The sequence below is a fragment of the Brachyhypopomus gauderio genome, chromosome 2 (genome assembly GCF_052324685.1).
Source record: "Brachyhypopomus gauderio isolate BG-103 chromosome 2, BGAUD_0.2, whole genome shotgun sequence".
In the NCBI taxonomy this organism is placed as follows: Eukaryota; Metazoa; Chordata; class Actinopteri; order Gymnotiformes; family Hypopomidae; genus Brachyhypopomus; species Brachyhypopomus gauderio.
Genome location: NC_135212.1, coordinates 154,418 through 172,099, shown reverse-complemented (window position 1 = coordinate 172,099; position 17,682 = coordinate 154,418). Strand labels below are relative to the sequence as shown.

Here is a 17,682-nt window from a genome sequence, read left to right as displayed (position 1 = left end):
CAGTACAGTGACAGGCATCAGCTATTGAGTAATTTCACCAAGTTTGATCACTGTATCTTGAAAATTAAGGCAGTTAGTAAATCAATGGGTTACTATGGTAGTATGGAGGGATGAATGAAATGATAGAAAGGGAGGATAGACAAATTGCATCAATATGATATTCAGTGTAGTGCTAGGGATCAGCTACTGAGTCATATCACCAAGTTTGATCACTGTATCTTGAAAATTAAGCGATTTATGAAATCAATGGATTCTTATGGGAGGATAGAGGGATGAATGAAATGATAGAATAGGAGGATAGACAAATGGCCTCAATATAATATTCAGTGCAATAACAGGCATCAGCTATTGAGTAATTTCACCAAGTTTGATCACTGTATCTTGAAAATTAAGGCAGTTAGTAAATCAATTGGTTACTATGAGAGTATGGAGGGATGAATGAAATGATAGAATGGGAGGATAGACAAATGGCATCAATATGATATTCAGTGTAGTGCTAGGGATCAGCTACTGAGTCATGTCACCAAGTTTGATCACTGTATCTTGAAAATTAAGGATTTGATTAAATCAATGGTTTCCAATGGGAGGATGGAGAGATGAATGAAATGATAGAATAGGAGGATAGACAAATTGCATCAATATGACATTCAGTACAGTGCTAGGGATCAGGTACTGAGTCATGTCACCAGGTTTGATCACTGTATCTTGAAAATTGGGGGATTGATGAAATCAATGGATTCTTATGGGAGGATGGAGGGATGAATGAAATGATAGAATGGGAGGTTAGGCAAATGGCATCAATATGATATTCAGTGCAGGGCTAGGGATCAGGTAGTGAGTCATTTCACCAAGTTTGATCACTGTATCTTGAAAATTAAGGATTTGATTAAATCAATGGTTGTCTATGAGAGGATGGAGGGATGAATGAAGTGATAGAATGGGAGGATAGACAAATGGCATCAATATGCTATTCAGTGCGGTGCTAGGGATCAGCTACTGAGTCATGTCACAAGGTTTGATCACTGTATCTTGAAAATTAAGGATTTGATTAAATCAATGGTTTCCAATGGGAGGATGGAGGGATGAAAGGATGAAAAAGAATGAATAGAAGAAAAGAAAAAACTGTTTTAGACCATATAAGACCATATAACACCATGTTTAGCATATATACAATTGAATTGGAATAGCATTTTTAGTTGTTCTATCTAAACAGCTGATTGAGTTATATTAGTTGTTTCCAATGGGAGGATGGAGGGATGAAGGAATGAAAAAAGAATGAATAGAAGAAAATAAAAAGCTGTTTTAGACCATATAACAGCATATTTATCATATTAACAGTTGAATCAGTACAGCAGATTTAGTTGTTCTATCTATACATCTGATTCAGTTTTATCAGTGGTTTTCAATGGGAGGATGGAGGGATGAAGGAATGAAAAAAGAATGAATAGAAGAAAATAAAAAGCTGTTTTAGACCATATAAGACCATATAACACTATGTTTATCATATATAAGATTGAATTGGAATAGCATGTTTAGTTGATCTATCTAAACAGCTGATTGAGTTATATTAGTTGTTTCCAATGGGAGGATGGAGGGATGAAGGAATGAAAAAAGAATGAATAGAAGAAAATAAAAAGCTGTTTTAGACCATATAAGACCATATAACATCATGTTTAGCATATATACGATTGAATTGGAATAGCATTTTTAGTTGATCTATCTAAACAGCTGATTGAGTTATATTAGTTGTTTCCAATGGGAGGATGGAGGGATGAAGGAATGAAAAAAGAATGAATAGAAGAAAATAAAAAGCTGTTTTAGACCATATAACAGCATATTTATCATATTAACTGTTGAATCAGTACAGCAGATTTAGTTGTTCTATCTATACATCTGATTCAGTTATATCAGTAGTTTCCAATGGGAGGATGGAGGGATGAATGAAATGATAGAATGGGAGGATAGACAAATGGCATCAATATGATATTCAGGGCAGTGTTAGGGATCAGCTACTGAGTCATGTCACAAGGTTTGATCACTGTATGTTGAAAATTAAGGATTTGATTAAATCAATGGTTTCCAATGGGAGGATGGAGGGATGAATGAAATGATAGAATGGGAGGATAGACAAATGGCATCGATATGCTATTCAGTGCGGTGCTAGGGATCAGCTACTGAGTCATGTCACAAGGTTTGATCACTGTATCTTGAAAATTAAGGTAGTTATGAAATCAATGTAATCCTATGGGAGGATAGAGGGATGAAGGGATGAAAAAAGAACAAAGAGAAGAAAATAAAAAGTTGTTTTAGACCATATAAGACCATATAACAGCATGTTTAGCATATATACAGTTGAAATGGTATAGCATTTTTAGTTGTTCTATCTAAACAGCTGATTGAGTTATATTAGTTGTTTCCAATAGGAGGATGGAGGGATGAAGGAATGAAAAAAGAATGAATAGAAGAAAATAAAAAGCTGTTTTAGACCATATAAGACCATATAACACTATGTTTAGCATATATACGATTGAATTGGAATAGCATTTTTAGTTGTTCTATCTAAACAGCTGATTGAATTATATTAGTTGTTTCCAATGGGAGGATGGAGGGATGATGGAATGAAAAAAGAATGAATAGAAGAAAATAAAAAGCTGTTTTAGACCATATAAGACCATATTCCCCCAATGTGTAATATATATAGAGCTTAGTCAGTACAGCAGATATAGTTGTACTACCTATACAGCTGATGTAGTTATAAAAGCAATGTATTCCAATGGGAGAATGGAGGGATAAAAAAAGGATGAATAAAGAATGAGTGGTGAAAAATAATTGTATCTTTATTGACATCTGACCAGATGTACTATATCTAGTGATTTTGGTGGTAATAGCATATAAAACATATGAGCTAGAAGGCATTGAATAATGAATGGAAGTGAATGGGTGAAAAAGAAGGGATGAAAAATAAGTGATAAAAGAGTGATATAGTTGTGAAAAGTAGTTGAATCATTTCTATCCATCCCTGGACCATGCTTATCGATTTTGGTGGATTTATCTTGAGATCTGATAAAATGAGAGCAGTTTGAAAATTGTCCCCATGAAAGTCTATGGGAAAAATGGCTCGGTTGGAGGCATAAAAAGGGTGGAGGCAGGTGGTGTATCTTTCTATAAAGCAGTAGCACACTATTCTGATATGGGGCGGAGGTTCCTACAAAGTTTGGTGGTTCTATCTTAAAAGCTGTGGACGAAATAGCTGTCTAGTTTTTTACGAGGGGGAATAATAATAATAATAATAACTAGAAAGTAAAGTTTGTGAACAAACTTTAAGTTGGCTTGACAAAGCTTGTTGTAACAGCATGAAGACAATGTTAAGTATGTTAAATGATAATAGTTGGTCCCAGAAAAGCATAGTAGTTCAATAAGGACAGCAAATATAGTTGTTTTATCTTACCAGCTGAAACAGTTAAAAAATCAATGGTTTCCTATGGGAGGATGGAGGGATGAAAACGAATGAATAGAAGAAAAAACTGTTTAAACCCATGCAAGACCATATTTAGTATATTTACAGTTGAGTGAATGAGCAGTTTTAGTTGTTCTATCCATACATATGGTGGAGTTATAAAACCAATTGAATCATATGGGAGGATGGAGGGATGAATGAAATGATAGAAATGGCAGATAGACAAATGGCATCGATATGAAATGCAGCTCAGTGGTAGGTATCAGCTATTGAGTCATTTCACCAAGTTTGATGATTGTATCTTGAAAATTAAGTGATTTGTAATCAATGTATTACTATTGGCGAATGGAGGGATGAATGAAATGAGAGAAGGGAAGGATAGACAAATGGCATCAATATGATATTCAGTACAGTGACAGGCATCAGCTATTAAGTAATTTCACCAAGTTTGATCACTGTATCTTGAAAATTAAGGCAGTTAGTAAATCAATGGGTTACTATGAGAGTATGGAGGGATGAATGAAATGATAGAAAGGGAGGATAGACAAATTGCATCAATATGATATTCAGTGTAGTGCTAGGGATCAGCTACTGAGTCATTTGACCAAGTTTGATCACTGTATCTTGAAAATTAAGGGATTGATTCAATCAATAGTTATCTATGAGAGGATGGAGGGATGAATGAAGTGATAGAATGGGAGGATAGACAAATGGCATCAATATGATATTCAGTGCGGTGCTAGGGATCAGCTACTGAGTCATGTCACAAGGTTTGATCACTGTATCTTGAGAATTAAGGATTTGATTAAATCAATGGTTTCCAATGGGAGGATGGAGGGATGAATGAAATGATAGAATGGGAGGATAGACAAATTGCATCAATATGCTATTCAGTGCGGTGCTAGGGATCAGCTACTGAGTCATGTCACAAGGTTTGATCACTGTATCTTGAAATTTAAGGTAGTTATGAAACCAATGTAATCCTATGGGAGGATGGAGGGATGAAGGGATGAAAAAAGAATGAATAGAAGATAATAAAAAGCTGTTTTAGACCATATCAGACCATATAACACCATGTTTAGCATGTATACAGTTGAATTGTTATAGCATTTTTAGTTGTTCATCTATACATATGATTAAGTTATATCAGTGGTTTTCAATGGGAGGATGGAGGGGTGAAGTGATGAAAAAAGAAAGAAAAGAAGAAAATAAAAGGCTGTTTTAGACCATATAACAGCATATTTATCATATTAACTGTTGAATCAGTACAGCAAATATAGTTGTTCTATCTTCACAGCTGAAACAGTTAAAAAAAAACAATGGTTTCCTATGAGAGGATGGAGGGATGAAATAGAATGAATAGAAGAAAACAACTGTTTAACAACATGTAAGACAGTACAGCAGAATTAGTTGTTGTATCTTTACAGCTGATGGACTTGTAAAATCAATGAATTCCTATGAGGATGGAGGGACGAAGGGGTGAAAAAGAATGTCTAGAAGACAATAAAAAGCTGTTTTAAACCATATAACGCCATGTCAGAGTCTGTTTTAAACCATATAACGCCATGTCAGAGTCTATCAGTGGTCAGTTTATTATCACTGATAGATGTTTAATGTAGTACTGTCACTGCGTCGCTTACGCAGACTGCGTAGTCTTGGTAGAGAAGGCAGAATATACAGTGTGTAGTCCGCTGAATGAGCATTAGACGAATGACGTCATCACAACGCGACGTCTGAGACGAGTTTGTGGGTCGAGAGGTTTGTGGGTTGTGAAGTTTGTTGGTCGAGAAGTTTGTTGGTCGGTTCATCAGTCAGTCAGTCGGAAAAAAGTGGAAAGTTTGGAGAGTTGCCAGTAATTGAGGTAAGTTAATTTAATTGTGAATATTGTAAAACTAAGTATCAATATACATAAACCTTCGAAATACTCTAGTTAGTGTATTTACCCAGCTAGCTTAGCTGTGTGCTAACGCTACCTGAAGGAAAACAATTCGCTGTCACGCAACGGCGAACTCAGGAATTACTTCAAGTTTGAATTTACCTTTCATTTTCAGTAACGTTTAAAACATTATTCGCTATATATACACATAGCTAGCTATATCAGCTTCGTTGTAAACGTTTAAGCTAGAACCGAAGATTTAAAGTTGGCCCACTGCTACTTCAATTCACATAACAGCTAGCTAGTTAGCGTTAGCTTGCTAATATGCTTCCTTCAGGCAGTCTGTTGGTTAAACTTGGACGCAAATAGTTGAACAATATCGCATTTCTTGTTGTCTAGCTAATGTCTAGCTGCGCAGAAAGTAACATAAAAAACTGATTACTTGCATTTTTGTTTAAATAATTTTATTGAACTATGCATTATTAGTAGTGGTTCAATTTACTTTTCATACACATCCGCTACTTGTATCGATAAAGATATCTAAAACGGTCAACGTCAGTGTTACACCTGAATCTGTGACCATTAGATTCAACAGTTTTATTTTTATTCGTTTTTCAATATGTGAAATTAAATTAAACTTCAAAAATGTTTGTGTCTGCATGTATTAAATGTACTTATGGGCGCATGTTTGTTTTGCACACAGAATCAGTCAGTGAAAGTATTGGTGGCCTTTAATTGTGGGATAGAGTAAAACGGTAAGTAACATCTAAGTAAAAAATAATAAAGCAATATATATAGTAATATTATTTTCATAATATCTTTTTTTCTGTCCCCGTAGATACACTCTCCCTGAAGTGCACAATTACTGCACAGTATAAGTGCCGCATAATTGCACTCTGAGTGCTGCATTGAACACTCCTGAAGTGACCTGTCCCAGGACTCAGTGCCCCTGCCACCGCACTGCCTCAGTGCACCTGCCACCGCACTGCCACAGTGCCCCTGCCACCGCACTCTCTGAATGCCCCTGCCACCGCACTCTCTGAGTGCCCCTGCCTCTGCACTCTCTGAGTGCCCCTGCCACCGCACTGCCACAGTGCCCCTGACTCCGCACTCTCTGAGTGCCCCTGACTCCGCACTGCCACAGTGCCCCTGACTCCGCACTGCCACAGTGCCCCTGCCTCCGCACTGCCACAGTGCCCCTGCCTCCGCACTGCCACAGTGCCCCTGCCTCCGCACTGCCACAGTGCCCCTGACTCCGCACTGCCACAGTGCCCCTGCCTCCGCACTGCCACAGTGCCCCTGCCTCCGCACTGCCACAGTGCCCCTGCCTCCGCACTGCCACAGTGCCCCTGCCTCCGCACTGCCACAGTGCCCCTGCCTCCGCACTCTCTGAGTGCCCCTGACTCCGCACTGCCACAGTGCCCCTGACTCCGCACTGCCACAGTGCCCCTGACTCCGCACTCTCTGAGTGCCCCTGACTCCGCACTCTCTGAGTGCCCCTGACTCCGCACTCTCTGAGTGCCCCTGCCTCTGCACTGCCACAGTGCCCCTGCCTCCGCACTGCCACAGTGCCCCTGCCTCCGCACTCTCTGAGTGCCCCTGACTCCGCACTGCCACAGTGCCCCTGCCTCCGCACTCTCTGAGTGCCCCTGACTCCGCACTGCCACAGTGCCCCTGACTCCGCACTCTCTGAGTGCCCCTGACTCCGCACTGCCACAGTGCCCCTGACTCCGCACTCTCTGAGTGCCCCTGACTCCGCACTCTCTGAGTGCCCCTGACTCCGCACTCCCTGAGTGCCCCTGCCTCCGCACTCTCTGAGTGCCCTGATTTTGTGATCCCTTCTCATTACATGATCTTGGTTTTCCCGTTTCAAATTGCATGATACTGGTTTGCCCTACTGCCAAGTGGCCCTGATTCTGAGTTGCCCAAGTGGCCCTGTATGTGAGCTGCCCAAGTGGCCCTGATTCTGCCTTGCCCGAGAGGCCCTGTTTCTCAACAGAGTGAATCACTGCAGACCAACCTGAGAACCTGGCTGAGGAACACTGCTGCTGACCTGCCTGAGTGACGCCTTCGTCTGCTGTGTCTGTTGCCCTATTACTGCCTGTTATATTCTGCTATACTGATAGAATTATTCATTATATTTTAAGTCACATCAGGAGTGTTTCCTACCCGAGTAGTATTTTTTTCATTAAAGCAGTCCATTCACTAAAATAGTCAATTTGCATTGTATTTTCTTATATAGTTGCTGACCTTATATATTTAATACATTGTATACAGTAGTTCTGTGTATCTCTTGGTTTTGTTTCTTGTATATTTCACCATAAATTAAAATTCAGTAATTTACCAACTTGCATACCAACTTGTGTGGCCAACCTGTCATAAATATCTGAGAAAACCTAAGTTAAAGTTAGAATCCTATTAAACTACTGTTAGTTATAGCAACTGCACTGTGAATAGGTCTTTAGTGTCACATCGATACATTTGAGGTTTTGTTGTCATTCTCTGCCTGTTTACAATGGGAAGAAAAAGCAAGAGATCCCAAGCAGCCAAGCAGCGTGAAGCTAAAAAGGCAAGTGTAGAGCTCCCCTTAAATACTGAAATGATGAGTACAGTCCCACATGTTACAGTGGTTAAAGCATCCCACTGTCAAAGTGATGCACGATATTCAGAATTCTCTAGTGGAAGACAGTGTACTTGTAATGCCCTTACATTCCTAGCTGTACATAATGAACATAATTCCTTAAACAGCCAGGATCTTGATAACGTTTTAATGAAGGGTGATCTTCTATACACTGCAGTCAAACTTGCATTACTGAATGAAGGCAGGTTTGTAAGTGACTTTCTGAATTTTGAGGAGGTACCAACTATTATTGAGACAGACTCATGCTGCTACAACGTCATTAAACATGATTCAAGGGTCGGGTTTTTGAGAGCTAATCCCTTACCAGGAATGGAGGAATTCAGTAATCTGGAGAGTGCGCTTCATTGTCTTAGTGGAGATGTAAGTGATGCACTACTGATTGTAAGTGCACAATGCATTGCTGTATTTAGAGACCGTGCTGGGAGATTTGGATTTTTTGATTCCCATGGCAGAACATCTGAAAACCTACAATCTAGGGTACAGTACACGGGTACAGCTGTAATGTTGACGTTTCACACATTAGAGGACTTGACACAAGGAGTGCTACATTTGTTTGAAGGCTGCAGTGATCAGGAGCAGTATGAACTTCTTCCTGTCTCTTTTGTGACTGCAGAAATACCCATTAACAATCATGATCAGCATTCTGACAAAGTCAACAGTGCACCAGAGAAAACAGAGCCTGAGACACCTGAAATTCCACCTATCTTTTGTGAAAACAGTGTCAACCATAGTGAAGCCTTATATAATACTGATTACAGTGTAACTCAAAAGACTGTGCCAGTTTCAAATGTTGGCCAGGTAGTTCAATGCAGGTTGGGAAAAATTAACAGAGAGCGAAGAATGAAATCATATAAGAAAATCTATTCCCAAACTAAATCAAATTGTAATAAAAACAAGTTTATTTCACAAACAGAAAGTAAAACATTAAAACAAAATGCACAACCAAGAAGTTCACTTAAAAGTAGATATGCAGATGACCCTGAGTTTAGAGAAAAGAAAAAACAACAAACCAGACATAATTACTGTATAAATATAAACTACAGAGAAAAAAAGAAACAAAACATTATCAATAATTACACAAACAGTGAAAAATACAGAGAAAAGCAAAAAACGTATGTAGTCAGTAACTATAAGAACAGTGAAGCATACAGAAACAAGCAGAAAAAGTATGTGGTGAGTAATTACAAGAACAGCGAAGCATTCAGAGACAAGCAGAAAAAGTATGTGATCAGTAATTACAAGAACAGTGAAGCATACAGAGACAAGCAGAAACAGTATGTGGCCAGTAATTACAAGAACAATGAAATGTACAGAGAATGGCATAAACGTTACATGATTAATAGATATTGGAAAGATACAGTGTTCAGACAGAGACAAAAACATTATTTTGCTAATAAGTGCAAAAATGATGTGAATTATTATGAACAAAAAAAACAAAAAATGAAGAGATTATATTGTAGTGACCCTAGTTTCAGATCCCATCACAAGAAAAGCTGTTCAGTTCGCTCTAAAAGTTCTAAAATGAAGATATTTCAGAAGACACGATGTGTGCAACACATTCTGCAGAGGTACAGACACATTAAACGGTTACGGATGTGGAGATTACAGCAAAGTGATAATCAACATTCCATTGAACAACAGAATACTCAAGTTGTGAATGCACTGTCCAATTTTGCTGCTATGACTAAAAGGGGACCAACATTTGTTTGCACAGTTTGTCACAGGGCTTTGTTTTCTGATCAAGTTCGGCTATGTGATCGTGGACGTTATCAAAAGGACCCTGCAGTGGTTTCAGCCTGTTTAACAGGAACATACATTCACACGTGCTCTACAGATTGTCTTGATGATTGTGTGAATGAGGAGAGGAGACATGAGTGGATCTGCCATAGTTGCCATGAAAATTTGATGAAAGGAAAAATGCCTGCCATTGCTGTAGCAAATAAACTAAAGCTTACTCCCATCCCACCAGAACTGTGTGATTTGAACATCCTAGAAAGGCATATTATAGCAAAATACATACCTTTTGCAAAAATTATAACCCTTCCAAAAGGTCAACAGAAAGCTATAAAGGGTGCTGTTGTGTCAGTTGCTTCAGATGTTGAAACCACAGTAAATGTTTTGCCCAGGCCAATAGATGAATCACAGTTACTCACAGTAAAACTGAAAAGACGACTTTGTTTTCAGGGTCACTACCAGTATCAAACTGTCAATATGCATAAAGTTATGTCTGCTTTAATTAAATTAAAAGAAATTCATTCTGAATACAGAAACATTGTTCTATGTTCTGATGAAACAATTAATTCATTTGCAAACTCTACAAATGATGATGATGAGATGGAGACTGAAAACAACAATGACACACCACAGCAGACTGAAAATGTACAGTTGACTGACCATGAGGCCACACAAAGTACTTCAGAGCAGCCCATGGGTTTAGCTTTAGACACATGCCTTCAACCACCAGATCTTGGGCAACAGCTCTTATCATTCAATGATGGAATATTCTGTATTGCTCCAGCAGAAAGAAACAGTCCTACAAGCATATTTAAAGTTCCTAGGTTGGAAGCTATGGCATTTCCAGTACAATTTCCTGATGGTAATCACACATTTGATGAACTTCACAGACAAACGGCTCTCTCACCCAGCAGGTATTTTAATGCAAGACTGTTTGCTGTTGATAATCGTTTTGCCAGAGATACAAACTACATTTTCTTTGCCCAGTTTGTGACTGAAATGCATTTAGCCTGTTCAAGCATGTCCATTCAACTGAGAAAAGCAAAAACCATGACACGTGATGGACGTAGAATCAACAGTTCACTTTTACAGAACAAAACTGAATTAGATAAACTTATACAAAACAACGAGGGGACCAGGTTCATGCAGCCTCTGAGAGGGACACCTGCTTACTGGCAAAAAACACTCCGAGATCTGTTTGCCATGCTCAGACAGCTGGGAACTCCCACATTTTTCTGTACATTCAGTGCAGCGGAGATGAGATGGCCAGAGGTAATCACAGCAATTAAAGCACAGCAAGGTGAAGCTGTGGACTTCTCAGCTTTGGACTGGTCAGAGAAGTGCGAGATACTACGTAGCAATCCAGTTACTGCCATGAGAATGTTTGAGAAACGTGTAGAAGCACTCATGAACCTCATTCTCTCTTCTTCACAGCCCATTGGTGAGGTGGTTGACTATTTTTACCGTGTAGAATTTCAACAGCGAGGTTCTCCACACATTCACTGCCTGTTTTGGGTGAAAGATGCACCAGAATTTGAAGATGATCCAGATCAAGTTGTATGTGACTTCATTGACAAATACATATCATGCAAGTTGCCAGACCCAAACACAGACCACGAACTGAACAGAATAGTAACAGAAGTACAGACACACAGCCGAAACCACTCTAAATCATGCAAAAAGAATAATAAGCACTGCAGGTTTGGATTTCCTAAACCACCTATGGCAACAACAATGATTACACGCCCCAGACCACCACCCCTTGACACAGACTCTGATGAGGAAAATACAGAAATAGATGAACAAGCACAGGCTAAAGTAAATCTACAGACTGTGTGGGATCTGTTGAATGACACAAATCAACGGTTTGAAAACATCACAGAACTGCTTGAAAAGGTCAATATGTCTTACCAGGACTACAAGAGAAGTGTTGAGTCTCTTTCTACATCCAGTCAGATCATAATGGAACGAGCACCAAGAGACTGCTGGGTAAATGGCTACAATCCTCTGTTGTTAAGAGCCTGGAATGCTAACATGGACATCCAGTTCATTCTGAATCCATATACCTGTATAATGTATATACTGTCATACATTTCAAAAGCTGAACATGAAATGAGTGATTATCTAAAGCGAGTGATGACAGATACACGTGACAGCACATCTGAAAGTGAAACCATGAAACAGATCATGCATGCCTATGCCAAAAACAGAGAGGTCAGTGCCCAGGAAGCAGTCGCACGGACTTGTAGTTTGAAGCTCAAATCATCATCTCGTGCTGTTGTTTTCATACCAACTGATGACAGTGCTGTACGGATGAGTTTACCACTGAGATATCTGCAAAACAAAGACCCTGATGATGAGGATGTGTGGATGATTGGATTGACTGACAAGTACATGGCCAGGCCAAACACTCCTGAATTTGAAAACATGTGCATGGCAGAATTTGCTAGTGAGTACAGAATCGTATATGGAGGGCAAAAAAAGGGCAAAAATGTTTTGCCATTACAGAACAAAATGGGGCACATACAAAAGCGTACTAGAGGAAAACCTGCCATCATTCGATTTGCTCGATTCTCCCAGCAAAAACATCCAGAAAAATTCTATGGAACATTGCTGAAATTGTACTTACCATACCGAAGAATCTCACAACTTAAGTCAACACGATACCAGAATTATGAATCCTTTTATGGCTTTGCCTCTGTAAAACTGGAGGGCTCAGGTACACTTTGCCGTGTTTACACCATTGTAAATGAGAACAGAGCAAAGTATGAAAAGCACAGTGAGGCTATTGACCAAGCGATTGACAATTTTGAACAAAATGGTCCTATTGAAGATGCTTGGACCTCACTGGCACCAGCAAATGAACAGATCCGTTTGGAAACTATTTTGGAGCGTGAACCCACAGATCCCAATGTCATAAGTGAACAAGATGACGTTCCTGAATATTCCACATCTGCTTGTGGTAACAGCACAGCTATGCCATTGATGGAAGATCCACAGATGAATCCTTCACATATTAGAAAAATGTACCAGAGTTTAAATGAAACACAGGCGGCTGTATTCTATGCTGTTCGTGATTGGTGCAAAAGATGTGTTTTTGGTGAAAATCCACCTCAGTTTCTTTTCTATGTCTCAGGAACAGCAGGGACAGGAAAGAGTCACCTTATTAAATCTATTCATGCAGAGGCAACACAATTATTACGTAAGCTGCCCCGCCTAAGTGAAGAGACAGACATATCAAAACCCACAGTGTTACTAACGGCGTTTACAGGTTGTGCAAGTTATAATATTAATGGAAAGACACTGCATTCCCTGTTCAAACTTCCAAGAAGCTTGAAACCTCCATATCAAGGACTTGGAAATAGTCTAGATGAGATGAGAGCAAATTTTTATAATGTGCAAATCATGATTATTGATGAAATATCAATGGTTTCAAAGCCACTCTTTGCCTATGTGAACTGGAGACTGCAACAGATTAAAGGGAACACCAAACCTTTTGGCAATGTTTCAGTGATTACAGTCGGAGACTTTCAGCAGTTGCCACCACTAGGAAGGGCCAAACCGCTGTGTGTGTATGAAGAACATGTCCTGGATTTCTGGAGAGATCATTTTAAGATTATAACACTGACAGAAATAATGCGTCAAAAAGATGATCTTGCATTTGCTGAGCTGCTTAACAGGCTGAGAGTGAAAAACAAGCATGAAACACTGTCTAATGCTGACCGGTGTATGCTGGAACAGGTTGTTAAATCACCTGAAGAGTGCCCCCCCGATGCACTGCATATATTTGCAACAAATAAAGAAGTTGATGGTCATAACTCAGCAACTTTACTCTCACGCTTTTCTGATATTATAAACATAGATGCAGAGGATTATAAAAAAGATCCTAGATCTGGTCAGATGCAAAGGACCACATTAAAAGGAGACAAGTGTGACCTTAATGATACACTGCAAGTTGCAATTGGTGCTCGAGTGATGTTGATCAGAAACATTGATGTTGAAGATGGACTGGTCAATGGTTCATTTGGCAAAGTGGTGAAGATAATCACGCAGTCACGTGACACTGTTCCATTTGTTCATATGATTGGTCTTAAACTGGATAATATTGACGCAGGACAGAAACACCGCAACAAAGTGCCTGGTGCCCCTGATGATATTGTTTATATCGAGAGAACAGAGGAACCACTTAAAAAAAAAGGAGCAGTGCGAAGACAGTTTCCTCTCAAGTTGGCTTTTGCATGCACTGTTCATAAAGTGCAAGGAATGACAACGCACTGTGCAGTTGTGTCTCTAAAAAAAATATTTGAACCTGGCATGGCATATGTTGCACTAAGCAGAACTACATCACTCAGTGGATTGCACATTATTGACTTTGATGAAAAGAAGATTTTTTGTGATCCTGAAATAAGTGCTTCACTGGACAACATGCCAAACGCTGACCTCCATCATATCCAGCCACTTTTGCACATTGTAAGAGAATCAAATCTGAATTCATTACTAAAAGTGGTGCATCACAATACAGAGGGCCTACAAAGTCACATTGAAGATATTAGGAGTCATCATGAGCTTCTCCTAGCTGACATTCTGTGCCTCACTGAGACTCACATGTCTGGTTCAGTTGTTCCTGATAGTCTTCAGCTGGATGGATACCAAATTTACAAGCGCAACAGACATGTGTCTTACTCGACCTACATCCATCTGAACAACAGTGGTGGTGGTGGTGTTGCCATGTATGTTAAAAATGATGTCCAGGCTCATCCTGTGCAGTACATTCAGAATGTAACAGATCTGGAATGTTTAGTCTTAAAAGTAGAGGCTCCCAAACAAGCATTAATAGCAGTCGTTTACAGACCCCCAAATTACAATTTGACAGAGTTTTTGCCAAACCTTAATGCTCTTTTGAACTCCTTAAACATAATGAGTTACCAACCTGTTGTAGTGTGTGGGGATTTCAATGAAAATCAACTTTCAAATGCAAACAAACCCATTTTTAATTTGTTTCAGGAAAAAGGATACACTCAACTGATCAATGGAGCTACAACAGAAAAGAAAACACTTTTGGATCCCGTGTTCATTTCCAGCCCACATATAAGTGCTGCAGCCGGGGTGTTACAAACATATTACAGCTACCATAATCCTGTTTATTGTGTTTTTTAGAATCAACAGATTTATCAGTAAATCATGTAATAGTTCTGTGTTGTTTTAATGAATAACATTTTTTAAAGTGATGGACTTAAAAAAAAAAATCATGGTTGAACATATAAATGATTTCAGGATAAATGAAATGCTGTCATCTTACAGATAAAGAAATTCTAAAAAAATATGCATGTTGTAGTGTGATATAATCCTTTAAACCTTGTTCAATGTGTAGTCTGAATATTTGAATACTGAAGATGTAAAATTAAAATGTCAAAGGAAAGTGAATCATATACTAAAAAAAAATTATGAGCAGAAACATTTGTACTTAAAGAGCCTTTGGAACATTTACAGATGCCAAACCATGCGCACCTTTGGAATTTGGGTTGGAACTGGAGTATCCAGATGTAAATGTGTCAATTTTATGCAGTTTTTTGTCAAGGTAAATGTGCAAACTCCAAACAGGATGGGGCTTGGATTCAAGAGGAAGCTGCTATCCAAGCAGCACGTCCCAGGCTGCCACCATGTGTAGTGCCTCAAGAATACGTAAGTATGTTTTTTTTTATCATCTCTCTGTGTGTGTGTGTGTGTGTGTGTGTGTGTGTGTGTGTGTGTGTGTGTATGCATGTATTTGTGCAGCTGTGAACAAAGTATTAGGTGTCTAACTAAGACTTTCTCCAGTTTCAGCTGGTGGCAACAACTGGACACATCACCAGGACTGCAACCTGACAGAAGACACAAAAAGAGCTTCTAAGTGTACCAAGTGTAGCTACTAATTTTGTAATACACACTGTAATATTGAATATATAATGATTTATTTGTGTTTATTGTAAGCACAATGCAAATGGTACAAATTTAATTTAGTGTGTTTGTATTTGTTAAATTAATATGGCAAATGTTTAGTCATAGCCGAATATTTTGAAATAGCTATGGTTCCAAAAGAGTAACATTATTATGGAATGCAGCTTGGTGTTATAATTTAATTTAAAAATAAATTTAAATTTAGGCCATAATTTTATAATTATGGGAGTGTCATGGTAGGCCAGGACCGGGGCTCAGGGGAGAAGCGAACTTCCTGACACACCCCCTCTACACCACTCCCACAGTCTCAGTCACCAGAGTACTGATGCAGCCCACCTGTTTCACAATCTTCACATTCCTTTCCACATTCCTTTCCTACCTAAAGGTCCCGTCATCCAGTGCTGCATATTCCTCAAGCCTGACCTGCAAGTGCTGCCGCCTGTGAGCCTGTCACCCTTGTGTTTATTGCTCTTAGTTGTTCTGCACATCTGTGCCTTTATTTTTGCCTGGCATTTGTTGTTTTGCTTGTTATGGACAATAAAGTCTAGACAACACCTTTAACGTCTCCTGCTGCTTCTGCCCAATCACAGGGAGATCAAAAATCTAAATGTTTCTATGATAGGATGTAAGGATGAATGAAAAAATAGAAGGTGGAGACATAAACAACCCATCACAATGAAAGTCAAATTGGTGCTTAGCATTCAAATTTTCTGGATGTAACCAACATATATGATGAAAATAACTTGACAATGAAGTTTATTATAAATGAGTGGTTTCCTATGACAGGACAGAAGGATGATAAAGGATAAAAGGGGAGCAGATGTGTAGTGCTAGCGATCGACTCCTGAATCATGTCACCAAGTTTGATCGTTGTAAAATGAAAATTAAAAAGTAAAATCAGTGGGTTGCTATGGGAGGATGGAGGGATGAATGAAATGATAGAAAGGTAGGATAGACAAATAGCATCAATATGTTATTCAGTGCAGGGCTAGGGATCAGCTACTTAGTCATTTCACCAAGCTTGATCACTGTATCTTGAAAATTAAGGAATTTTTAACATCAATGGATTCTTATGGGAAGATGGAGGGATGAATGAAATGATAGAAGGGAAGGATAGACAAATGGCATCAATATGATCTTCAGTACATTGACAGGCATCAGCTATTGAGTACTTTCACCAAGTTTGATCACTGTATCTTGAAAATTAAGGCAGTTAGTAAATCAATGGGTTACTATGAGAGTATAGAGGGATGATTGAAATGATAAAAACGGAGGATAGACAAATGGCATCAATATGATATTAAGTGCAGTGCTAGGGATCAGCTACTGAGTCATTTCACCAAGTTTGATCACTGTATCTTGAAAATTAAGGATTTGATTAAATCAATGGTTTCCAATGGGAGGATGGAGGGATGAATGAAATGATAGAATGGGAGGATAGACAAATGGCATCAATATGATATTCAGTGTAGTGCTAGGGATCAGCTACTGAGTCATTTCACCAAGTTTGATCACTGTATCTTGAAAATCAAGGCAGTTAGAAAATCACTGGTTCTCAATGGGAGGATGGAGGGATGAATGAAATGATAGAAGGGGAGGATAGACAAATGGCATCAATATGATATTCAGTGCGGTGCTAGGGATCAGCTACTGAGTCATGTCACAAGGTTTGATCACTGTATCTTGAAAATTAAGGCAGTTAGTAAATCAATGGGTTACTATGAGAGTATGGAGGGATGATTGAAATAATAAAAACGGAGGATAGACAAATGGCATCAATATGATATTAAGTGCAGTGCTAGGGATCAGCTACTGAGTCATTTCACCAAGTTTGATCACTGTATCTTGAAAATTAAGGATTTGATTAAATCAATGGTTTCCAATGGGAGGATGGAGGGATGAATGAAATGATAGAATGGGAGGATAGACAAATGGCATCAATATGATATTCAGTGCAGTGCTAGGGATCAGCTACTGAGTCATGTCACCAAGTTTGATCACTGTATCTTGAAAATTAAGGATTTGATTAAATCAATG

General features: G+C 38.9%; 1 long non-coding RNA gene across 1 annotated transcript; it reads left to right on the top strand.

Annotated features, from left to right (window-relative positions):
• Window positions 1-5,182: 5,182 nt before the first annotated feature.
• Window positions 5,183-7,686, top strand: LOC143482868 (uncharacterized). The gene is made up of 3 exons (XR_013122312.1): window positions 5,183-5,318; window positions 6,037-6,088; window positions 6,172-7,686. It is a non-coding gene; the product is annotated as an uncharacterized LOC143482868 (long non-coding RNA).
• Window positions 7,687-17,682: the final 9,996 nt, after the last annotated feature.